The sequence below is a fragment of the Medicago truncatula genome, chromosome 5 (assembly GCF_003473485.1).
Source record: "Medicago truncatula cultivar Jemalong A17 chromosome 5, MtrunA17r5.0-ANR, whole genome shotgun sequence".
In the NCBI taxonomy this organism is placed as follows: Eukaryota; Viridiplantae; Streptophyta; class Magnoliopsida; order Fabales; family Fabaceae; genus Medicago; species Medicago truncatula.
In genome coordinates, this window is record NC_053046.1 from 39,133,711 (window position 1) to 39,139,949 (window position 6,239).

A 6,239-nucleotide genomic window follows, 5' to 3' on the forward strand; every position below is an offset into this window, starting at 1 on the left:
TCCCCTTTGACTTGATTTCTGAAATGTCTTTGTTAGATGTAATATAATTTATGAACCTTAAGCTACTGTTAGATAAAGCCTTAAAGGTCATACAATCTAAGTAATGTTATTGAATCAATATGGATATAGTAATGACTGCGATACTCGATGAAAGTGAAGACATTTCCTCGAATCTACTTAGGCCTTTATTAGATAGTGTAAGAAAGAAGAACCAGGTAACATGAAGTACTGTGATTATGTTGCGATGTTTCAGGTTCAGGTAGTTGAGAACAATCTTGATGTACCTAAAGGTGCAAATGAAGAACCATGTGACGTAAATTATCCTTTTCCTTTCTCAATTAGCTTTGGAACGGTGGCTGGGTAGCTAGGGTTTAACTTGAACGGCAAGCTATGGTGGCGAGGGCGGCATTGTTCCTCCCCAACGAATTGATTGCGGAAATACTCTCTCTTCTCCCCGTCAAACCTCTCATGCGATACAAATGCGTCAACAAATTTTTCAAAACTCTCATCTCCAACCCTCACTACAAAGCGTTTATTTTAAAATTGCAGAGAGAATAAATGTGAGAAAATTAGAATTACTAATAGAACATGGTGGTTGCGGGCAAAGGATTACGTTGAAAGTTTGGTTCCGACTCAATGAAAGTGAGTCTCTCTTCCTCATATTACTTGCTAGAATTCATGTTACTGCATGTATGTTTCCTACTTGCTTTAAAATCCTTGTTAGTATATAATTAGACTGCTTTAATATTTTGCGTGATGACTTAGCCGCTTAGCATTTTTGTATTGAACATTATTGGAAGTTTGGCTTTTATGAATTGGATGAATTTGTCTTGATTTTTCTGGTTATAAGATGCTCATTATTGGAAGGGTCATTAATATGACACTAATGGATTTAAGTGAGGCTTTGACTATTCAATGTCTTCAATTTTCTAGTTTTAATTGTCGAACATAATTTGGGTTAGAATGTTTAAGATCTTGATTGTTCTATGTATTGAGTTTGACTATTCTACTCTTAGTTGTGTTTATCATCAACTGTTTTATATTGAGTTTAATTGTTCTATTGTGTGTTTTGGGTTTTTGTTTGGTTTTCTACCAATAATGATGTCTCTTTTACAATCCATCTTGTCTCTTTTTCAAGGAGAACCTCTTTGGCGTTGCAAATATTTTGGTATCACAAATGATGGTTATTTTGTTAGTAGAGCTGATTTCGCGACCATATCGCTCTAACCCTTCAGAATGCATTTTTATGTTCTTGTTACTGGTGTTCTAATTATTTTACATACTTTTGTTCTGCTATGATATCTCTGCAGTGAATAAAATAATAAATTTCATCATTTGATTTTATCTTGTAATTGGACCAAATTTAATAGTTAGTAGTAAATAGCTTCAAGAGACAATATCAGACATACTATGAAGGCATCAATCAACAGGAAGGTCCAATTTTCCATGGAACATTCAAACAATGAGGAAAAAGGGCAAAACATCATGCATACCTTGGAAAAAATGGCCAATTAGAAATAATAATAATAATTAAATTGAAAATATGACTTAAATATTTTTGGTCCTTTATATTTTACCAAATATGTGTATTAGTTCTTTATCCTATTTTTAGCACGTTTTAATCCTTTATCTTTTTTTAAAAGATTCACGATTTAGTCCTTTAGTCATAAATCATAACATAAGTTCATAGAAGTTTAATACGTGTCAATTATGGTATCAATAACATAAAATCATGTGACATAGAGAGGGGAAAACGACATCATTTTTTAGAAATGCTGGGAATATGAATTCTGACAACAAAACAAGAACATAAGCATTTGAAGGAAATTTTGTTGTGATGTCTTCAAAGGATAATGATCTGTTGAGATACCTTTCAAGAAGATTAAATTGATGCAACACGATTGACAAACTAAAAACCATGTGGGTTTAGTTTACACCATTCTCACATATAGATTCAACAAACGTGAATCTTTTAAAAAGGATAAAGGACCAAAACATGTTAAAAATAAGATAAAGAACCAAAACTCATTTTTTATAAAAGATAAAGGACTAAGAATATAATTAGTAATTTTTACTTTGAATATTGTGTAATTATGACTTTTTCATATGTTTGACTTGCATTTCCAAGATAAAATTTCTTTCTGTAGGTTTTTTAAAGTTTAAACGATGCCCTTAGGATACTTTTTAGCAAGACCCTATGTGTAAAAGCATCAGGGTGAAGGTACCGATCCAAGTTAGCGCTTTGAAACACAATCTAGCTGTCAAAATATTTCTAACGGTCACAAGTTTTTTACACAACTATGCACAGATTAGTAACATATGCCGTCAATTGCTTTAAATCAAAACTAAAAACTCGTTTGCCTCTTCTACTTCCCGCTCTGAATATCTGATTACACAACTATGCACTCTCATTCTTCACATTCATTCATTCACATTCAAAATTCAAATCAAGAAATAAAGAAAATAAGAGTTTAGCTAGTTAAAGAAAAAAAAAAATTCTATGCTTTTATATTGCAGCAAATCGTGAAGTTGCATCTCCTTGATACCTACATTTCAATAAATCTCTGTCACATTAGAAATGACAAAATTTGTTATCTGAATGTGAAAAAGTTATCAGATTATATAACTTCCTTTTATTTGGTATAGATGGATTACGAGAATTGCTAAGTTATTTACATGGAAGCCACTGCAGCTATTTTGCATTGGTATGGCGTACTATGGTTCATGGGTTGGCGGCTGTGGCAGCACCAGTTTTGCAAGTTTTACAGAAAGAGGTCCATCAGAAATAATGAACTAATAAGCAATAAGTTACAAAAGTAATTTTTCAGATAAGTAAATCTTTTAAAAAAAATCTTACATTACATCACCTCAGCACAACATTTTGATTTGAGCATGTCAGGGTTCAAAGTTCAAGAAGGCATCCATGACGCGAGAAGAGTTTTCTATTTCTTACACTCATAGGAAAACTAGGTGGAGCAGCTATTTCTCAAGGATGGGCTTAAAACTACCATGGATGCAACAACATTGCCATGCACTCCACTACAATCATCCAAATTGATCTCTCTGAGTTTGGTGCAATTTTTGACCACATGCATCACTCCCTTCTCGGTGACATTCGTACAAAGTTGCAGCGTGAGTTGCAAAAGCCCACGACACATCTTTGAGATTACATAGAGTGTTTGATCATCAATTCTTGTATGTGTCAAGTCCAACACCTCAAGGTTGGGAACTTCAAAGTCGATTTCAAGTGACTTAAGACTCGAACAGTTGGTTAGGTTTAAATGCCTAATCTTAGGACATCTCCTTAAAACCTGAGCAACACATTGGTCGGTTATGTAAAGAGCAACGGGTCAAATCAAGAAATTGCAGATTGGGGAAAATGGAAGCAAACAGTATATAAGGTTTTCATCTTTCAAAGGAAAATTGTTGGAGAGACAGAGAGACTTGAATTGAGGATATACAAGAGAATCCATGGAAGAATTAGAGTTGTTGGTGGAGGCCATGAATTCGGGCCCAGTACATGCGAATTTGAGTTTGACCTCACTAAGTGAAGGACAGTTCCTAAAGAGTGCAAAAAATGCAGAATATGAGAGCATAGAACAATAGTTGAGGTTTATTGACACTAAATCAGGAAGAAACAAAGACAACTCAGCGACATGGTGATCAGTGAGAAAATCAGTTTACACTTGTTCTAATACTAGTTGAGGTTTATTAACATTGTTATTAGCATTAGAAATAAGTAAGATAATGGATTTTTTCTAGATTACCCTCTCTTATTTAGAGGGTATTTTACCCTCTCATGATATCAACCAATCAAAATGTAATATACATTGGCAACATTAAATGTCATAAATGAGTCAATTTTTTTTCTAAAAAAAGAATCAATTATAATCATAAGGTAACTTTTAATTTTTATTTAAATATAGACATGATTACATTAAAGATCTTTTATCTTATTTATTTGTTACACTTGAGTCTTTATCTTTATTTTTTTCCGCTTAGGTCTTTTATCTCTTATAAGAGCACATATACATCCTTTTTCTCATTTTTTTATTAAAAAAATACATAATATTATTTTTTAAAATATCTTTTTATTAAAAATGAAACAAATCCAGAAATATGATGAAGATGTTCATCATCTTCATCTTCTTCCTTTGAATCTTCATCATCTTCATTGGATCAAAAAAATTTCTACACAAATATATCTTCAAATATCATGAATTAATGTTATATTCACATCAAATATTCTTTTAAACACAAAAATCAAACCGCTATAGAGAAAGATATTTAGTTTCATCACAAAAAAAAAAAAATAGTTATATAAATTGTCACGCTGTATATTATTATTATTATTTTCTAACTCAATATTCAAGTCCGACATAAAAATAACCCCAAAATTGATAGCAGCTTTGCACATCAATTTTGTTATTTCCAGAACAATCTTAACTTTCGTAAAGCCTAACCCTTCCGCCAGTGACTAAGCCTCCACCATCCGCCTTGCAACATTTGTGAAATTAAGGTTTTGATTTTTGTGTTTAAAATAAGATTTGAGATGAATATAACATTAATTCACGATATTTGGAGATATATTTTAGTAGATTTTTTTTTTTTATTTAAAGAAGATGATGAAGATTCAAAGGAAAAAGATGAAGATGATGAACATCTTCATCATATTTTTGGATTTTTTTCAGTTTTAATAAAAATATATTTTTAAAAATAAAATTATGTATTTTTTAATAAAAAAAATGCGAAAAAAGATGTATATGTGCTTTTAAGATAAAGGACCTAAACGGGAAAAAATAAAGACAAAGGACCAAAGTGTTACAAATAAATAAGATAAAGGAACCATAATGTAATATTGCCTTAATTATATTTAGGTGTTCAATCTTAATTAATTTACACTACATGACTAGCTTAGAACAATTAAAATTTCACATCAAATTTCTTTCATCTGAACGTTCTTAAATTTATCAGTTATATTCATAAAATTTATTCCTCCCATTTTGATTGTTCAATTTTTTCGTTCCAAACTGCCGCATTTTTCAATTTTCGTGAGAATCGTCATGATTTCAAATATCGTGAGAATTGTCGTTATTTTCAGTACAATGTCAGGTATGATGACTTGATTTTTCTTTTTGATTTGATTTTTTTGTTGTTGTGAGGTAGTTAATTATAACAATTGAGTAAATCATCCGTTGTACTTTGAGGGCTGCTAGCAGGTGTTGCCGCTGTAATGTTGTGGGAGTTAATCATCCGTTGTACTTTGTGGGAGTTACCTTATGATTAAGATTAACTCTCCTAAAAAAATAATAATTAAGATTAACTCTTTTATTTTTAGAAAAAATCTACTCGTTTATTTGACATTTAATGTTACCTATGTATATTACATTTTGATTGGTTGATATCATGAGAGGGTAAATTACCCTCTAAACAAGAGAGAGTAACGTAGACCTCACCGAGATAATAGGATTCTTACTTGTCTTTCTAGAATGAATGTTTGATCTCTCCTTTTTTCGGACTCCCTTGTCCGTCATTTCTCCCTCTCTTTAAGTATGTTCCATTTTGTTTTCAAAGTATAGAATGGGTGTGGGTGAAAAAGAATAGGAACCGGTTATTATAATAACATTGTCACTAACTTATTTCCTAAAAATATGGAACATAGTGGAAAATGAGATTGGGAAGAAACGTGGATGTTTATTTCCACTAGTTAATCAGTTCCTTTTTCCTATGCTTCTTTTTGCTTACCTACTTTCTTGCTAATCTTATTATATAGTATTACTTTAATAAATAATTTTTTTTTTTTGAAGGATACTCTAATAAATACTAGCTAGTAATATCTAGTGGCACATATTTTTCAACTAATGTGATTAAAATAAATAAAACAAGACATCATATATATAGAGATAAATCAACTCTCGACAACCAATCAAAGTATCAAGAATTATCTATTAAGATATATATTTTTTGGATAAACATTTTTATACATTATAAATAAATAGAATAAAATATTGAAGACATAGAAACATCATCCCTTACTTAATTAATATCATAAGATGATAAAATTAATTCGTAGTTTATAAGGTTAAAAGTAATAAATATATAAGTATTAATATATATATATATATATATATATATATATATATATATACACTAGAAGAAAAATCTGGGATGTTAATCTAGAAGTCCTAGCTCAACTGGCAAAATGTCGAAATTGTTAGGCCGGATGCCATGATCGGGGT